This window comes from Cryptomeria japonica, chromosome 10 (genome assembly GCF_030272615.1).
Source record: "Cryptomeria japonica chromosome 10, Sugi_1.0, whole genome shotgun sequence".
Taxonomy (NCBI): Eukaryota; Viridiplantae; Streptophyta; class Pinopsida; order Cupressales; family Cupressaceae; genus Cryptomeria; species Cryptomeria japonica.
Genome location: NC_081414.1, coordinates 626540077 through 626559877, shown reverse-complemented (window position 1 = coordinate 626559877; position 19801 = coordinate 626540077).

Genomic DNA, 19801 nt, shown 5'->3' with positions numbered 1-19801 from the left:
GAGGAGTCACAATGACTATAGTTGGATGGTTAAATCCAATAAGAATGTATTGCACAAAATAGCATCTTCATATGCTGGATTCAGTACCGGTGTAGTTCTGATTGTCTTCACAAAAACCCTTCTTCAATCTTCAAATGATGTCTGCATGTATAGCTCTGCTTATTCTCACATATACCTTCACAAAAATATTTTTTCCGCATTCTACACCTGATCTTACAAGTAATATCTTACATTTATACTATAACCTAGGACCAATTTTAGTAGGTCGGCTCTACAAGGTATTACAATAAAAATATTTTACAAACAATACAATATCTGATGCAATTACCCATTGAACATGTTGGCTTAATGCATTTACAACAATAATTAATCATCTCCATAGCGTGCCATGCTGATTTGGAGAAGCTAGACTTGCCCATAACATCAAATATGCAAATATGAATATACCTATAGACAAAACTCCAGGACAAGATGTTGAAACGATGTCTTCGACATAACCATGTGTTTTCCATATTATTCCAAGTGCCGGTGATCATTATATCTTGTCGATGTATTAGATACCGATAACTGTGCATGAGTCACTTGCTTGCCGGTGAATGTTGCTGATTCTCCAAAGTGCCAGAGTTGATAAGAGTTTAGTAGGTGTTGACATCAATGACAAAACCATACCAAAATACCAACACATAGGACCCCTTACGACACCATATGGTGTCGTAAGTTGTCATATGGTGTCCTAAGGGGTCGTAGGACACAATATGACCCCTTAGGATAGAATATGACCCAAAGCGACCCAATATGGTGTTCCAAGACACCATATGACCCCTATGGAAACCATAGGACCCCTTAAGATACCAAATTGTGTCGTTAGGTGTCATATAGTGTCCTAAGGGGTGATATGGTGTCCCATGAACCCTTATGACCTCTTAGGACACCATATGACCCCTAATGACACCATATTGGGTCACTTTGGGTCATATTGTGTCCTAAGGGATCATATTGTGTCTTACAACCCCTTAGGACAACATATGACCCATAATGACACAATTTGGTGTCTTAAGGGGTCATACGGTGTCCTAAGGGGTCGTAGGACACCATATGACCCCTATGGATACCATAGGACCCCTTAAGACACCAAATTGTGTCGTTAGGGGTCATATGGTGTGCTAAGGGGTCATATGGTGTCCCATGAACCCTTATGACCTCTTAGGACACCATTTGACCCCTAATGACACCATATTGGGTCGCTTTGGGTCATATTATGTCCTACGACCCCTTAGGACACCATATGACCCCTAATAACACAATTTGGTGTCTTAAGGGGTCCTATGGTGTCGTGAGGGGTCATATGGTGTCCATAGGGGTCATATGGTGTCTTGGGACACCATATGACCCCTATGAACACAAATATGGTGTGTTAAGGTGTCATATGGTGTCCTAAGGGGTCGTAGGACACCATATGACCCATAATCTCTCTCTCTCTCCTCCTCTCTCTATCTCTCTCCCTCTCTTTCTCCCTTTCTCCCTCTCCTTCTCTCTCTCTCTCTCTAAAATATGACTAATAAAATCCGATATCGAATTTAATCGGATATTAGATTTCTGCCATCACCATTAATGTGGCAGTTCAGTAAGTAAAAGGCGGCAAAATGAAAAATTTTGGTCACCACAAATTTATACATTAAAATCGGATATCCAAATTCTGCAGAGAAAAAAAGAAAAAAAATCCTTGTGGTCTATTTTGTGGATTCCAATGGCCCACAGTCTGCATATTCTATTTTATGTCTAAGATCACAAGTTTTCAGATAGGTTGAGACAAATTTGTGCTTTTGGGAGATTCTTAAAGTGAAAACTTATATTGTCAATCACATAGGAGCATATGTGTGGAGGGAAATGGGGAGTAGTAGTCATCGGAAGTCTAAACGCAAAAGAAAACTTTCAAATGACCAAATTGAAGTGTATAGAGAAAGAGATAGAGAATCTCATAGGAGGAGAAGACAAGGTATGTTAAATACTGGTAATGTTACTTCAAGTGAAGAGGAAATTGAATTTGAAAATGTAGATTTTGAAAGAGAAAATATTGAAAATTTTGAAAATGTTGAAAGTGATAATGAAAATGCTCAACATGTGGAAAATTTTTGACATAGCAGGTGAAAATGTGGAAAAATTTAACATTGAAGGTGGAATTTCTCAGCCAAGTGAACCATATGTAACACCTAATTACTTTAGAAATGAAGACCCTCTCATGGATGAAAGACAAATTCCAAATCCAAGACCTTCAAGAACCCCAAAATAGTTATTTGAATTCGATGAGAACATTCTTGTGAATCTTGGAGGCAAGAGGTCAACAAGAACCGTTTGGTTGTGGGATACATAACTTTTCAACCAAAATTTTAGCAATAAGACATTGACCGAGCAATGCCAACTCTTTTTTCAATTTCTAAAGATGATAAAGATGAGACCATTGCTAAACAAATTGAAGATTCGTATGAACAAGAAGATGGAGAGAAATTCTATTACTACGAAAAATCTATTTGATGCTCTCAATTATACTGGGAAAAATACCAAAGAAAGAGAAAAGAGAGGCACTGGAAGAGCGATTACAACCTCCTTAGTAAGCCATTAATTGAGGAAGGGACGACTCTAGTATGGTACGACCCTGAGCGTTTAACCGAGTTGGGGGGCAAAATAGGAGCATGAATAGGGTAATAATGCCTAACTGGACATGTCAGAGCTGACGGTTCATCATCGCGGCGAGTAGAATGAGAAATTGGCCATGCGACAACATTCGATTGAGTGAGACTGACAATTTTTTCACCAACCCAAAAATTGCTGCCCTAATAAAACTATAGGGAAAATTGAAAAATTGAGATAGGCTTTTGTAGGGACCCCTCTCATGGACCCATAGGTTCAAACAGATCATTTGCAAGTGCCACAGATTCTGAGTTAGGGTCCATCAAAATTTGACAATTTTGAGCACTTAGGGCGCTCAAGGGACGACGTTGGTAGGGTATGACCTCGAGCATTCGACTAAGTGGGGGGGAAAAATAGGAGCATGCATAGGGTAATAATGTGTAACTAGAAATTTCAAAGCCGATGGTTCATCATTGCGATGAGTTGAACGAGAAATTGGCCATGCGACAACATTCGATTGAGTGAGACTGATGATTTTTCACCAACTGAACAAATGCTTCCCTAATAAAACCATAGGGAAAATTGAAAAACCGAGATAGGATTTTGTAGGGACCCCTCTCGTGGACTCATAGGTTCAAATGGATTGTTCAAAGGTGCCACTGATTCTGAGTTAGGGTCCATCAAAGTTTGACAATTTTGAGCACTTAGGGCGCTCAAGGGACGATGCCAGTAGGGTATGACCCCGAGCGGTCGACCAAGTGGGGGGGAAAAATAGGATCATGCATAGGGTAATAATTCCTAACTGGACATGTTGGAGGTGATGGTTCCTCATCGAGATAAGTTGAATGAAAAATTGGCCACGTGACAACATTCGATTGAGTGAGACTGACAAATTTTTTGCCAACTGAAAAATTGCTGCCCTAATAAAACCGTATGAAAAATTGAAAAATAGAGATAGGATTTTGTAGGGACCCCTCTTGTGGACCCATAGGTTCAAACAGATCGTTAGCAGGTGTCACTGATTCCAAGTTAGGGCCTGTCAAAGTTTGACAATTTTGAGCACTTAGGGCGCTCAAGGGATGACATCGGTAGGGTATGACCCCGAGCATTCGACCGAGTGGGGGGGAAAAATAGGAGCATGCATAGGGTAATAATGCCTAACTGGACATGTCAGAGGTGATGGTTTGTCATCACGATGAGCTGAATGAGAAATTGGCCATGTGACAACATTCAATTGACTGAGATTGACGATTTTTTTGCCAACCAAAAAATTGCTGCCCTAATAAAACCGTAGGGCAAATTGAAAAAATGAGATAGGGTTTTGTAGGGGTCCCTCTAGTGGACCCATAGGTTCAAATGAATCATTCAGAGGTACCATGGATTCTGAGTTAGGGCCCATCAAAGTTTGACAATTTTGAGCACTTAGGGCGCTCAAGGGACAATGCCGGTAGGGTATGACCCCGAGCGTTCCACCAAGTGGGGGGGAAAAATAGGAGCATGCATAGGGTAATAATGCCTAACTAGACATGTCGGAGTTGATGGTTCATCATCACGGCAAGCAGAACAAGAAATTGGCCACGCGACAACATTCGATTGAGTGAGACTAACCATGTTTTCGCCAACCAAAAAAATTGCTGCCCTAATAAAACCATAGGACAACTTGAAAAATCGAGATAGGATTTTGTAGGGACTCGTCTTGTGGACCTGTAGGTTATAATAGATTGTTTGAAGGTACCACGGATTCTGAGTTAGGGCTCATCAAAGTTTGACAATTTTGAGCACTTAGGGTGCTCAAGGGACGACGTCGGTAGGGTATGACCCCGAGCGTTCGACCAAGTGAGGGGGCCAAATAGGAGCATGCATAGGGTAATAATTCCTAACTAGACATGTCAAAGCTGACGGTTCATCATCGCGATGAGCTGAACAAGAAATTGGCCACGCGACAACATTCGATTGAGTGAGACTGACGATTTTTTTGCCAACCGAAAAATTACTACCCTAATAAAACCATACGACAAATTGAAAAATTGAGATAGGCTTTTGTAGGGACCTCTCTCATGGCCTCATAGGTTCAAATGGATCATTCACAAGTGCCACGGATTCTGAGTTAGGGCCCATCAAATTTTGACAATTTTGAGCACTTAGGGTGCTCAAGGGATGATGCCGGTAGGGTATGACCCCGAGCATTCGACCAAGTGGGGTGGAAAAATAGGAGCATGCATAGGGTAATAGTGCCTAACTAGACATGTCGGAGCTGATGGTTTGTCATCGCAACGAGCTGAACGAAAAATTGGCCACGCAACAACGTTCAATTGAGTGAGACTGACGATTTTTTCGCCAACCCAAAAATTGCTGCCCTAATAAAACCCTGAGCATTCGACTGAGGTGGGGGGAAAAATAGGACCATGCATAGGTTAAAAATGAATTGTATCAAGTATTGTTCATTAAATGAATTGTATTGTATTGTTCATTAAATAAATTGTATTGTTCATGAATTGTATTGATCATTGAATGAATTGTATTGTTCATAAATTGTATTGTTCATTAAATGAATTGTATTGTATTGTTCATTAAATGAATTATATTGTTCATTATAAAAACAAAACTTACGATGAAATGAAATTAATTGTATTGTTCATTAAATAACCATTATTAACCATTGTTAATTATTGGAATGAAGATTAAATATTTCCATGATAACACCACGCACAGATGAGCAACAATTTATATGATCGAATATCAACTTCTATATATATAAAAATGTCAAATGATTACAAATGTATGTCCATACACAAATATGGCATAAACGCCAACTAAAACAAAATGTATGTCTAAATACATGAATGTATGTCCATATACAAAATATACATGCCAACTAGACATGTAAGCATCCCAAAACTATCTATAACATCCTAAGCTGCTGATGGATCATCAAAATTGATCATCTTCACTGCACTGCTCGGCTCTGAAGGATCCTGTACAAGAAAAACAAACCATGATTAATATTAGTTATATTATATAATTCACATTCGAAAAGTTAATATAAAAATGAACTATAATTGAACTATTCATGTTTACCTCATCTCCACGTTTTCTATCCAGCTTTGTAGGACTCTTAATGTATGTCTTCGTTAGAGGAGGTATGTTTTGAATATTTTCATACACAACCTACATATGTTCAAAAACATGACGTTGATACAAGTTAGCATATAATTGTCACTGATAATAACAAATTATATCTACTAATCAAAAAATAAAATAAACACACATCTACTTGAGGCATCTCTTCTTCTTCTTCAGGTATACTGGGTGTAGTCATCAAGGATGTGAAGACAAGAATTCTTTGTATATATACACAACAAGTATATGAAACTATCAATCTATGTCTAGACATGTATAGTCACTATAAGTTATTTAAACTATTCATTCAATCATATTTGCATTCAATTACCTTTCCCTTATGTCCAACTGCACTACCAGATCCTAAATCACACTGCCCCTCACTCATGCTGCTTGTGCCCTAAAAGAGTAAAATAAGATATACATGCAAGTTACTACATAATCTAACTAATACCAATATAAATGATGAGCATGTATGTACAATAAAATATAAACGACTAGGTGCAATAATATATGTAACGTCAAGCTATCAAGGCCAAATGAAATGGCTGACAAGGTGCCCTCCTGAATCTGTCTCAACTCCTCCTTGGTCATCAACTGTTAAATAGACCATGTAAATAAAAATTAGTACTTAATATTATCTATATTATAAATATTTTATTAAAATATAACATGAACTGTGAAAATACAAATCTTACCACTACATCATCAATGTATGATGATGCTGCCTCCTCGCCTCTAGCATGTGAGGACTCCCCAGGGTATCCTCCAGTCTATGTAATAATATCTGGTGCATCATGCATCTCATGCACCTCATAATCTGCACTGTCCACAGGAGGATCAATGGGTTGTCCAACTGGAACCAAGCATACATGCCCACACATGAAACAACTATGGGGCACACATATGTCTGGAGTCAAGGATGACATGTCAATGCCACCAGATGCACCGTTACCATCAAGAGTAGGCTGAGCTACTGACCCAGGGTGAGAAACCAAAAGGCTACTCAAAGAGTGAATAATCGATATGGTCTATAAAGCTGCCTCACAAATGATATCAGGATGCTGCACTATAGGTGGGGGATCAATAGGAGGAGGGGGGACATATGGGCCCTAGACTACTCTCACTGCCCCAGGTCTATTTTGGGGCATACCTAAACCTACACCCTAGAAAAGTTGGATGCCAAAGTAGTTCACATGTTTGCGTAAAACAAACTCAGCATACAATTTTTTTATGAAATAGAAGAGGATATCAAGATTGTTGTTGCATGGTTTGTTGAAAACCATCCACCAATGATCCCAAAAGTTTTTCACAATACCATCATTTGTGCACCATTTAATAGAAAGTTTTTTTTTTAAGGATCTATAGGTTGACCAGTGTGGGGATTGACAAACAATGAGGTGATAGTGGCTTTGGATATCTCGAGATCCTTGATATCCTTATACGAGAAGCCATCTACATTTTTTTCCCTCATAGAATCTCGCCACAAAAGGGCGACATTGTGCTCCTCAGTCATGGTTTCCATACTCTTTATGATAAATGTGAGAGGATCAAACATTGGGTTTAGACGAGGGATCCTATGATATACTTCTGTAATCCCCCTCAATTCATTCAAATTTTGTGCAATCAAATCCTGAATTGAGGGGGGGTTTGACAAATGAGGGTTTGGTTGTTGCAGTTGTGGTTGGTCAGTGTTTTCATTGTTATCACCCATTTTTAACCTAATTGAATGTAAACAATTAAATTTAGTTAACAAATTTAAACAATTAGGTATTTGATTTAAAAAAACCTAGTTTTCATGAAAAAAACCACATTTTCAATGAAAAATCAAATAAACATTAACAAAAAATGAATGAAAATGATTGAAAATAGTAAAATTCTTACCTTTCAATCTATTTTTTAGCAATTTTTTGCCAAAACACCGGATATCGGGTGCACCAGATATCAGATTTTAATAAAATCGCGCAGCCCGTGAGTTAAAAATGACTCACGGGCTATCACTATCGAAATAGATTTCTCTCAGAAAATTGGATATCCGATTTTTATACTTACATTATTTTAAAATAACATATATAATATAATAATATATTATATAATATATTATTATATTATATAATACACATTGTATTATATTATAATATATTATAATATATAATATAATATATATAATATAATAATATATTATGTAATACGTATTATATAATATATTATTATATTATAATATATTATAATATATTATATAATATATTATTATATTATATAATATGTATTGTATTATATTATAAAATATAATTATATATTATATAATATATAATATAATATAATATTGTATTATATAATACAATATTATATTATATATTATATATTATATAATATAATATATATAATATAATACATATTATATAATATATTATTATATTATAATATAATATAATATAATATAATATAATATAATATAATAATATATTATATAATACGTATTATACAATATATTATTCTATTATAATATAATATAATATAATATATAATATAATATATTATTATATTATATAATTATATAATATATTATTACATTATATATATTATATAATATAATAATATATTATATATTATATAATATGTAATATATAATATATTTTTAAATTAAAATTACAAATAAAAATTGGATATCTGATTTGCATAGGTAATTACCAAGCCAAGGTGTACTGACACCCAGGCCAAGCAAAAAGTCAACACGAATTTTCATGTTTTTAGGCGAGTGAAAAAGGCTATTTTTTTCACATCACCACTTTTTGGCCCCCCTTGATCCTGCACTAACCCTTGAGATGTCTATGATTGGTGAGATGAAATTTTTCTTAGGTTTATAAATTTCATAGACTAGAAAAGGTATATTTATATGTCAAACTAAGTATGTGAAGGAATTGCTAAGGAAGTTTGGGTTAGATGACTCCAAACCGGTCAGGACTCCTATGGTGACTGGTTGTAAATTGTCTAAGAATGACAAATCTTCGATAGCTAATCAAAATTTGTATAGATCTATGGTTGGTGGAGTGCTATATCTTACTCAGACTAGGTCGGACATTATGCATGCTATGTGCATGGCTTCTAGATATCAAGCTGATCCAAAAGAGAGTCATGTCACTACTGTTAAGAGGATATTCAAATACCTAAAGGGAACTGTGGATTATGGTTTCTAGTATCTGAGGAATGATGATTTCATGATATGTACCTACATTGATGTTGATTGGGATAGTGATGTTGATGGCTGGAAGAGAACAACCAATGGAGCATTCTCTTTGGGAAAGAAATTGGTTTCATGGGCTAGTAAGAAAAAAATTTAGTGTCTTTATCTACTGCTGAAGTTAAGTATATTGTTACTGCTATTAATTGCACTCAAGTAATTTGGATGAAGCAAATTTTGAAAGATATCAGAGTTATTTATGATGAGCCTACTATCATTTACTTTGATAATTCCAGTTTTATTAACATTCCAAAGAATACAATGCAACATTCAAAGACTAAGCATGTGTCAATCAAATATCATTACCTAAGAGAGAAAGTTAGTGAAGAGAAAGTGAAGCTGGAATATGTATCTACGAAGGAACAAATAGCTAATATTTTTACTAAGCCTTTGCCTTCAGATACATTTGTCTATTTGAGAGACAAGTTAGGGGTATCCACCCCTTCTGGTGTCAACTAGATGCATTGAGTTGCATCAATCCATTGGACTTCACAGTCTTATCCTTTTATCTGGATTGGTGAGTTGGTGATACTTCTTTGGTGGAGTAGTCTGTGTTTTGGGAAGAGAGATTCATGTTTCATATTCTAAGGGGGAGAATAAATTTGATTATCTGTTCTAAGATCTTTGGCATTTCTATCAAAGGTGGAGAGAGATCATGTGAAAAAATGCTTTATATGTCCTAATCTTAGGGGGAGTTTGCTGGAGATATCTTCTTTCTTTGCATTGATTGTTTTTCACATTCATATGTTGCCATCAATGCCAAAGGGAGAGATTGTTGGATATTGGCAGTCATTGCTTCTGCTAGGATATGTTGTTGTCATTGATGTCAATATATTCTTGTGTATTGCTTCGGTGTGTGCAGATTTGGAAGATCTTATGGTCTAGTTTTACAGTTTTGGTTTGTTGATCACTATTTTGTAGAGTTCAATATATCCTTCGGTATATTCCAATGTGATCAGATCTTGTGCTAATATTTTGTGATATTGCTTGGGATGTTCTTTTGTATCTTCATTTTAGATGGATCATGTTTTGGTTCTATGCAAGTTATCTTTCTGATAGATGTTGATTGGTTATGTTCTTGAGCTTTCAGACGTTGACAGATGAAGATTTGATAAGTGGTGTTGGTGCAACTATTTTAGATGATTCTAACATTCTTGTTGGTGTTTCCTAGTCATGTCCTATTTGTTTTGTCAATCTACATTGATCGTTGTGAGTTTTTGGTGGTTTCTATGAACCGGTGATGATTTTCATGTTATGCAATCTTCCTAGTGGTGTAGTGTGTTGCAGTTGATCTTGGCATGATTTCCAATGGAGTTGAGTATTTGGGAATTTTATTTAGGTCCATGTTATGTCACTTAAATAATTTTATTGGTTTGGTGGTTGATCTTTGTATCGTGCGATGTAATTTTATAATTAAGGGTTGAGGGTTTAGTCGACCTTGTTATCAAGGTTGATGAATTGTATGTATAGGTGATATATTCATGTAATTTAGGTGTTGATGTTGTGTTTGCATTATCAGAGAGAGTTTTATGTGTGAACACGTTATTTATCCTTCGGTGTTGTGACTGTGGAGAGATTGGTGTTGTAGACATATTTGCTTAATTGCAACTATGATCAGGCATTTGGAGATGTTATTATTTCAGTTCATTTCTTCTAAATTGTAGTTTGAATCTTGTTGTAAACCAGTGAGACTTTCCTAAGGGTTGTAGCCTTCTGGGCCATTCTATTTGAGTAGTTAGCTCTAGATGCATGTGCATTCCCCTTTGTAATATTTTCACATACTACTATAGAGTATCATCTTACTCTAGGTAGGTTCCCACCGTGGTTTTTCCCTTAACTAATTTTTCTACTTGAAAATCTTGGTGTTGTGTGTTGTGGTTTCAATTTGCTTATTGGTTTTATTACTGCAGTTTATCAAATCTATGTTTTGTGGTTAAATTTGCTGATCTGGTGAAAACCCGATTCACCCCACCTTCTTAGTCCTCCTTCTTGGCTACTACTAACAATGCAATCATTAATCCATCTCTAATCTTTTCTATACCATGTCTAGTTCATTCCAAACGTTAAGCTAAAATAAAAGGTAACTTTGTTCCTAGTAAATGCATATACTTCAATTACATTTAAATCTAACCAATGATATATTATACATCCATGAATTCAAATACTCATTTCTATAAATGATCAATACCCAAGTACGAAAAGGATTTACAATATTTCCTATTAAAATAATCATGAATATATCACAATGCATCACTTTCCAACTTACAAATAGAACTATCTCAAGAATCATACCAATGTGACTGCCATATGAATCATAATACATCAGTCCACTCCTTGAATTCCATCCATAGATAAAGAGATAGAGAATCCACATCCATGCAATGGATAGCCAATGGAGAACATCTGAATGGAAGAGTGCATCAAACCACCAAACCATGTGGAACAATAAGTAACCATCCCCCATACTAGGAGATGACACAAGATCTCACACACACTCTAGATCTAGGCTGAAACTTGATAACCAAAGGATATAACCATAACAACATATCAACTACAAGTCACATCAAAAGGCTAGCCCAAAAGTACAAGACATACAAAAAATAAGACTTCTAGAGGCAACACAATAAATCAAGGCTAAGGTGCTAGGACCTACATGTAGGGAAGGAGTGTCATCACATGCTATCACGATAAAATAAAAATGGGAACCCGAGCTCCTATCTCAACATCCAAGATACTCATGGTGAGCCGTCTCAACATTTGAGGATGACAAGGGAGTTTGGCTTACCTGGGTTACCAAGGCCTACCCAATCCTATCTTGAATCTACATTATCATCCATGGGATTAATATTGGGGCCAAATTGTGCATTCCTTATCTTATTAAGGTGAATTACTACTACCCATCCCACCTAGAATAAATTCAGTAGGTTATCACTTAATTACACAATAAACTTTCAATGAGCTTTCTTGGTGGTCTAGACCCCAAGTAACCTGGCTATCTAATACTCATGACCCAGTCACTCATTTGGAATCCCACTCTCCCTAGAATGCACCTAGACTTGAGGGTAACACTACATACATATCATAACCAAGGGATATTAAATACACATTATCTAGTTTCCCAAGGTCCACAAAACATCTAATAATTATACATATATGCATAACAAATACCAATAGTCACAACTATTGGCATTTTATTGTCATTGATGTCAATCGGTATGCAAGGTGTATGGAAGATGCAACTACCGATATGGATTTTCACCACTGAGTAAGCATAAGAAAGCATAGAGACAACTAAAGGTAAGACTGGTTATGTCAAACAGTATAACATGATCAACATGTATGTACTATCAACCAGTATGCAGGAAGGTGTAGTATCAACTGGTAAACAGGGCCACCGGTGAGCATGTATGAATAAGAAAAATACAAACTAACAAAGTGAATGATTGCCATATCACATAGAGTGTGAACACAAAACTAGGAGAAATCCAAGTTAGCTTGAAGTAACTGGCAAGACAGTGAAGAGATGATACAAGGGTTGATTGATCATTGCATGACTGATAGGGAAAGAAGATTGGTAGCATAAGGCAACCAGTAGTGTGCTTTCTGGTCAGTGCATGAGCCTGAACCGACATAGTGAACTAAGGTGGATATCAATGGAGATGACATGTAGGATCCAGGTGCCTAAGCTGTAGTGGTGAAGATTGTGTCGGTGAGGTGGTTGCTGACTAAGACTGCATTAAATGAAGATTGCAAAAATCATGGAGGAGTTGCAGAGGATTGTGGCTCAAAGCATTCAAAGGAAAAATATTTGATTCTTTGACATCTTGATCGAAGTAGGACATTTGATCATCTTGTCAACTTGGAGAAGGAAATTGCTAGACCATTTAATGTGATTGACAAAAGCAGGGTCAGTGTTTGCTAAAAATATTAAATGTGTAATAGAAGAAATAAATATAGAAGTGCGGTATTATTTTTTTGCAGGTTATCATCTCAAAGAAGAGATCCGATCAGATTGGATATGGATTGGGTTCGCAAAGATAACCCTAGGATGCAAGATTTAATATTCAATTTTGGTGGGAAAGCTTGAGTATGAATATGCAGATTGAGGATCTAAGTTAGTTGATGCTAGTAGTGAGAGAAGAGTGTGTTTGAGAGAATAGAGAGTTGAATAGATTGAGTGAGATAAAAAAGATTCAAGCGACTAAGTATTTGAATCAAAATTGGCAAAAGAGGTAGAACCGGTAAGAGGGATTTAACCAATGATGTCAACGAGTTGACAGTCAAGTAAACTGGTAGTGGTTGAACCAGTATACATGCATTAGAGAGTGAGTGAGTGCAGAGTGAGGATCAAAGGAAGTCAAGAAAGGAAAAGGCTATCTGGTAAGGGATCTAAGAGAGTGAATAGATAATGGATGATAATAAAACTGGTGAGATAGAGAAGAGTTAAAACCGACAAAAGATATTGATTGCAGGAGTTACAAAAATCATTTGTAACAAGGAGATTTCATTGTATCTAGATTTATCTCATTGTTATCACTAAGTTGGTTCTTGGTGTAGGGGTTGTTGCTCCTTTGGATTGGTACCCATAAATCATTAGGGGTTGGTGCTCATTGGGTTGGTGCCCTAAACATTGTAACTATGTTTCATTCTGAGGCTAGATTGGAGTAGTAGACTCCACCAACATTTCTCACCGAGGTTTTTCACACATTGGGTTTTCCTCGTACATCCGGTGTTGTGTGATGCATTCTTTATGTGTGTTTGATTACTAGTGTTTTTATTACCTTACCGGTTGCACACACATAATTGGAAATAGTTTGAAATCACTGATTCACCCTGTTGGCATGAATGACATAATTGATGTAGATGAGATGATGTAGTTAATGAATGATGATTGAACTGATGTTAAATGAGGTTAACTGACATTTCCTAATGTTTGGTTTATCATCAAAGTGATTTAGACTACCAAAAATAGGGTCTACTACCAATATACAAAAAATTTAAAATGGGACTTTAATCAATAAATGCAGAGATGTTTTACTTGAAGTAGATGATTTGTGATGATTGATGATTTGCAGTTTGGAATGTAAGCTTTTATCATGGTAATGGGTATCTGACAGGAACCACATCTTATGATGACTATCAAAAGGCATGGTTCTAATTTCTGATTAAGTTTTGCCATAGTTTAAGAAGGGTTTTAGAACTAGTGAAGAAATTATAAAACTGGTAATGATTTTTGGTATGGCAATGATTGATATCAAGTTCGTGTTTTGATGATAACGTGACACAAAGTGCGTGAAATTTTTGAAAGATTTTTTGGCGCATTTGGAGAGCGAATTTCTTGGGAATGTGCAAAGTTCTTAGCAAAGTGAGTTAAGGGTTTGACTTTGTACTAGATCAACTTGCCATGATGACTTATGTTCATTCGATAACTGATATTGATTTGTAATTGATTTTAATGATCCATATGATGATCTAAAATGATTTGTTAAGATCTATGATGTAATTTAGGGTTTAGTGGCTCACCTAGTGGAAAGCATTATTTATGTTGGCTTAGTTGATGTTAATTGTGTCAGTGATCTTAGAGAAGAGTGTGAAGTAGTACCTGAGAAGAGTGAGATCTGCTTGAGAGTTGCAGATATTAAATCTTACTGGATCTGATTTAGCAAGCTGAGAAGTGCAAGTAACATATCCTTTTTTCATGGTTGTTCTCTAACAATTACAACAAATTAAATCCATTAACCGGGTAGGTCTTGACAAGCCTTAATCTTGTAAATACCCTAACATAGTAGCTCTCAAAAAAAGTGGTAAATCCTCTCATGAGGTTGATCCTAACAGGTCATTAAGCTTCTAACTCAGCTACACATGCAAATCCCTTAACAATGTGACTCCTAACAGGGTCTTCTCCTAACACGGTGTATTGTAAGCTCCTAGTAGGGCATACTTCAAAAGAGTACAAATATTTGTGGGTACTAAATCCCACCATGGTTTTTCCCTATTTGATTTTCTATGTCAAAAATATGATGTTCATGTGTGGAATTATTTTCATGTGATGTTATTGATTGTCTTTAGTTTATTCATTATTTCTGAATACACCGGTTATAGAAGTTTATCAAAGATTTATCTATGGTTACCGATACTATTTAATAGATTGACATATGTGGTAAATGAAGTTAGATTTGTTGTAAGTTTGATTTGGGTTTAAAGTTTGAAATTCGTATTAATTTTGATTCACCCCCCCTCTTAGTATTAACTGGATCCTCATAGGATTAACAATTGGTATCAGAGCTTTGGTCCTCTATGTGCAGAAAGCCTAAGCACTTGAGGGAAAGATTCTGAGGAAGTCAAGATGATGAAGAAAGAGGTTCCTAAGTTCAACAAGGATAACTACAAGATCTGGAAATATAGAATGAAGATCTACATCAAAGGTCTTGGTGTACAATATTGGAAGCAAGTTGAAACAGAATGTGTTGCTTCTACTACTACTCCCTTGAAACCGGATGAACTCAAAGGGCATCAAGATAACATGCAAGCCTTAGAAGATATTGTTAGTACTTTATCTAATTCAAATTATATTTATGTTCAAGGATTGGAAATTGCAGTTGAGTTTTGGGAAATGTTAGATATAATATATGGAGGAGATGAGCATGTACAAAGAACCAAAGAGGAAATATTGAGAGGAAAGTTTGATGACATGAGAATGCTTGAAGGAGAAAGTATTGCACAGTATGGTTAGAGAATCAAAGAAGTTGTTGGTGGTATAAAGAGTGCTGGAGGTAAAATGGATGCTGATGCAATAGTAAGTAAAATGCTTAGAAATCTTCAACCTCAACATGCTATTAGAGTATCTGCAATCCAAGAGCTTAGATCTATTTCAAAGGATAAGGTAATTGTTGATTCATTGATTGGTAAGCTTACAACTTTTGAGTTAAATAGTTTGGATAATAATGTGACAAAATCTATTGAATCTGCCTTTAAAGCTTCTGTTATGAGTTCATCTACTAGAAAAGGAAAAGATATATGTCAAAATCATGAGTGCAGGTCAAGCCATGGAAGTTACTGGGAAAATGAAGACAATGAAGATTGGGTGATGGAACTTGAAGCACTATTACCAAAAATATTTCCAAGAGGCATCGGTAAGTATAAAGGAAATTGTCATGCCCAAACTTTGGGCAAAACATAGACAACAATTTTTTTTTTTTTTTAAAACACTTAATTACATACAACCCTTTCTTAGATAGTCATGACAACTTAACAAGCTATTCCAACAAATTCTTAAATGATATTAACTACTATTATAACAAATAGATAATTCCTATTATCAAATGGAATGAATAAATTTTATAAGGGTAATAATGAATTCACTCAAAAGTCCCTTTCATTTCAGTTGCACTTATTAGAATTTAATTAGATCAACTTCTACTAAATAGACATTAATATATTTACTTGGTTCAGTATCAATTATTTAATAAGTATCAAACTTCCTCCATCCTGACAATACATCCTTTTCTAATAACTTAATTTAAATATGGCTTCTATTAAATCGACACTAATACTATTTCATTGTATTAATATGATCTAATTGAGCAGACACAATTTAAAGTGCCAAACATCACTAAGGTAATTAAATTATCTGATGAAAGACTCCAGTGGGGATAATAAGGTTCGCAAGGCTTAGTTCATTAATTTTATTTTAGAGAAAATATTTTACGCCCCTACAGTATGCTCTTACATTAATTATTTAATTAACTATATTATATTATTCCATTTATTTATAAAAACCATTTAGATCTCTAAATGTAATTATATAATTTGAATCATGTGCGGAACACTAAAAGAATTATTTATTATCTCATCGATCTTAATCAATGAATTAATTTAATCAATTAATTGTCGTAGATAAAATTAATCTCCAATAGTCATTAATTATTTTTAGGATCTAATTAAATTAGTCCTAGCACTTAGTTTTATAAATGTCTAACAACAATTAAAATGTGTTTAAACTAAATCGATTAAAAGGGTCAATTAAATTCATAATGAATATTTTCCTATAAAGTTTAATCTTAATCAAAATCCTATATTTAGATGGGCTAAAAAAAATATTTCCCATCAGCCAAAATAACTTACCCAAATCTGTTATAAAGTTTATAAAAGATTAACACTTATATAACTCATAAATAAACTTTAACACCTAATAAAATATTCAATCTAAAATTTGCTCTATCTATTAGAGCTGCAAAATAACATTTTCTATAGTTCACTAAAACATTAAATAGATATAATGTATATTTCAATAATAACCCCTAAAATATCTATTTATGCTTTCTTGACTTCAAATGATATATATATATATATATATATATATATATATATATATATATATATATATATATATATATATATATATATATATATATATATATATATATATTTATATTCAAAGAGGCTACTTTATTAACATTTAGATTTACACCATATATTTTTTGGAACTACACTTCTAGCTTCTAGCTACTTTCTTTTAAAAAAAGAAAAGCTTAATAAAGCATAAACAAATTTCTGGCCTAATATATTGCAACAAGCAGTTTTTTTTTTTTTTTTGATAAAAATTACCTCAAATAGCTAAATGGAAATAACCCTATTTCTTTATTCTTTTCTTAGCAGGAATATGTTCAAGTAATTGTTACATTTTTATTTCATAATGAAACTAAAATAAATAATATGTTCGATACATTTGATAACCTATGAAACAGGTAGATCTCAATCTTAACCTCTCATTTCTACTAATGAGGGCTTCCCAAACACATACATTTTGCTACTAAAATACAAATAAATTTATGATCCACTCAAGCCTTCTTCTTTCCTTCTCTTCCAAGCAACCTGCACTATAAGATTTATGGCTATGACCATGGAGTGCTCACCAGCCTAGGCTAACTAGTAGCCACCCCCGAGCTTGGAGAACCAAGCCCTAGATAGATTACACACATGCAAACACAACAAGCAGGGGAAAACAATCACAAACATATTCCCAATCAAGGCTACACTGCACCACACAATGTGATGATTTTACACGGGTGGTAGTGGAACAAATACCCTGAGGAGACTACAAGTATGGTAAAAACATAAAGCCACCTCATGGCAAACAAGATATATCATAAGTTTAATAAACCCGCATCCTTATGCCCCACAAGACATTCGTGCCTTATTTCCCTCCTTATGACCCCCAAATGCATAAACAAGCCATGCAGCAAGGGTCGCATAAATATCCCTTGAGATCACTCTCATAACGAGAGCCTCTCACTCTAGGGCTATCAAACTTCTACCACCCATAAGACCATCCTATCTCCCAAGAGTAGGAGGTCTTGGTTACTCCCAAAACACCGAATACATACAAGAAATAAAGACATAATGAGTAATAATTTTCACAAAAAAAATGCAAGAACTAGCATTTTCTTACAAGCAAATCTTTTCAACATAACATGCAACATGAATACAATACAAGGAAAAGTTTAACCAACCTTCAACTGTCCAAAGATATGCTAGATCTAGTTGAGGATGAGCAGCCCAATTCCACAATCCCTATTTCTCTACACTTAGCCAAATTCCTATACCAAATCTTTTTCTTTCAAAATTGCATTGTCTCCAAAGATGGAGAGTGGGTGGTTACCCGCAAAAGCTCTCATTCTTTCCTAAGAAGACCTCAGTGAGAGTTCTCACAGATTTCTAAAATTCAAAAAGGAAAAAGTCTGAAAAGATCAAAAAGGGATCTCTCATCAAAAAGGAAATTTGACTAACCTAGATGATGCCTTCTAAATTCAATTTTCGCACATCTTAGAAAACTCACTTTTTAGGGTGACTAAACAGCCACATAGGAGCTGTCAGATGCCTAAAATTACTCCTAACCCTTAGGTATACCTTATGGGCTTTAGGAAACACCTTTAAACTACCCCTAGGAGTCCATTTAACCCCTTTTAAACCTATCTAAAGTTAACTTTCGGGTCAAACCTAAGTTGACCAGCCTAAAGATTCTCTACCCAAGGAAAATATAGAACCACATTAAATTATTTGAAAAAGATATGGTTAAGCAACTCCTTTCAAGAGACAATTCAAAAATCAAGACATAAATCATCACATGTGTCAAGTGACACAATAAAATACTTTACAACATTACACATGAAATTTTGTCTCTTGTTGGATTTACACAAATTAATAAATTCAAATTAACACACATGCCACATACACTTTCACAAATAAAGTACGATACAAATGGGGTGTTGTCTCTCCAAATAGACAAACCCTAGTTTTACGAACGTACATAGGTCTAGGTTTGGTTCTCCATAATGTTTCCATGGTCATGTGGATAATCTTCCTGCGCATCTCAATTACACATTAGTACTTCCAAATATCCTCATAAAATATTAAACACATGAATAAGAATACACATCAAACATTCTGCATACAATTGACATTAACAAATCAACATCTCATATATCCCAATTTATCCGCATAAGCCATTATCATAATCATCATAATTTCATTCACTTATTAGATATGCATCATTTTTCCAACATTATAATAAAGTACTGCAAATCTAGATATAGCTGACATACATTAGTTCAAGATTATCCAATCAGTGGATCTTTTAGGATTTCAAATTCATAGCACATCAAAATGTACACCACAAGGTGAAATAACTCTATAACTTGGTTCAATTACTTTTCTCAAGAATCTATCTGTCTAACACTGTCCATTCTATTGAATTATATAGCATTTATTAATAGGTTCAAACATGGTCAACTAAGTTAATCAAAGCTTGGT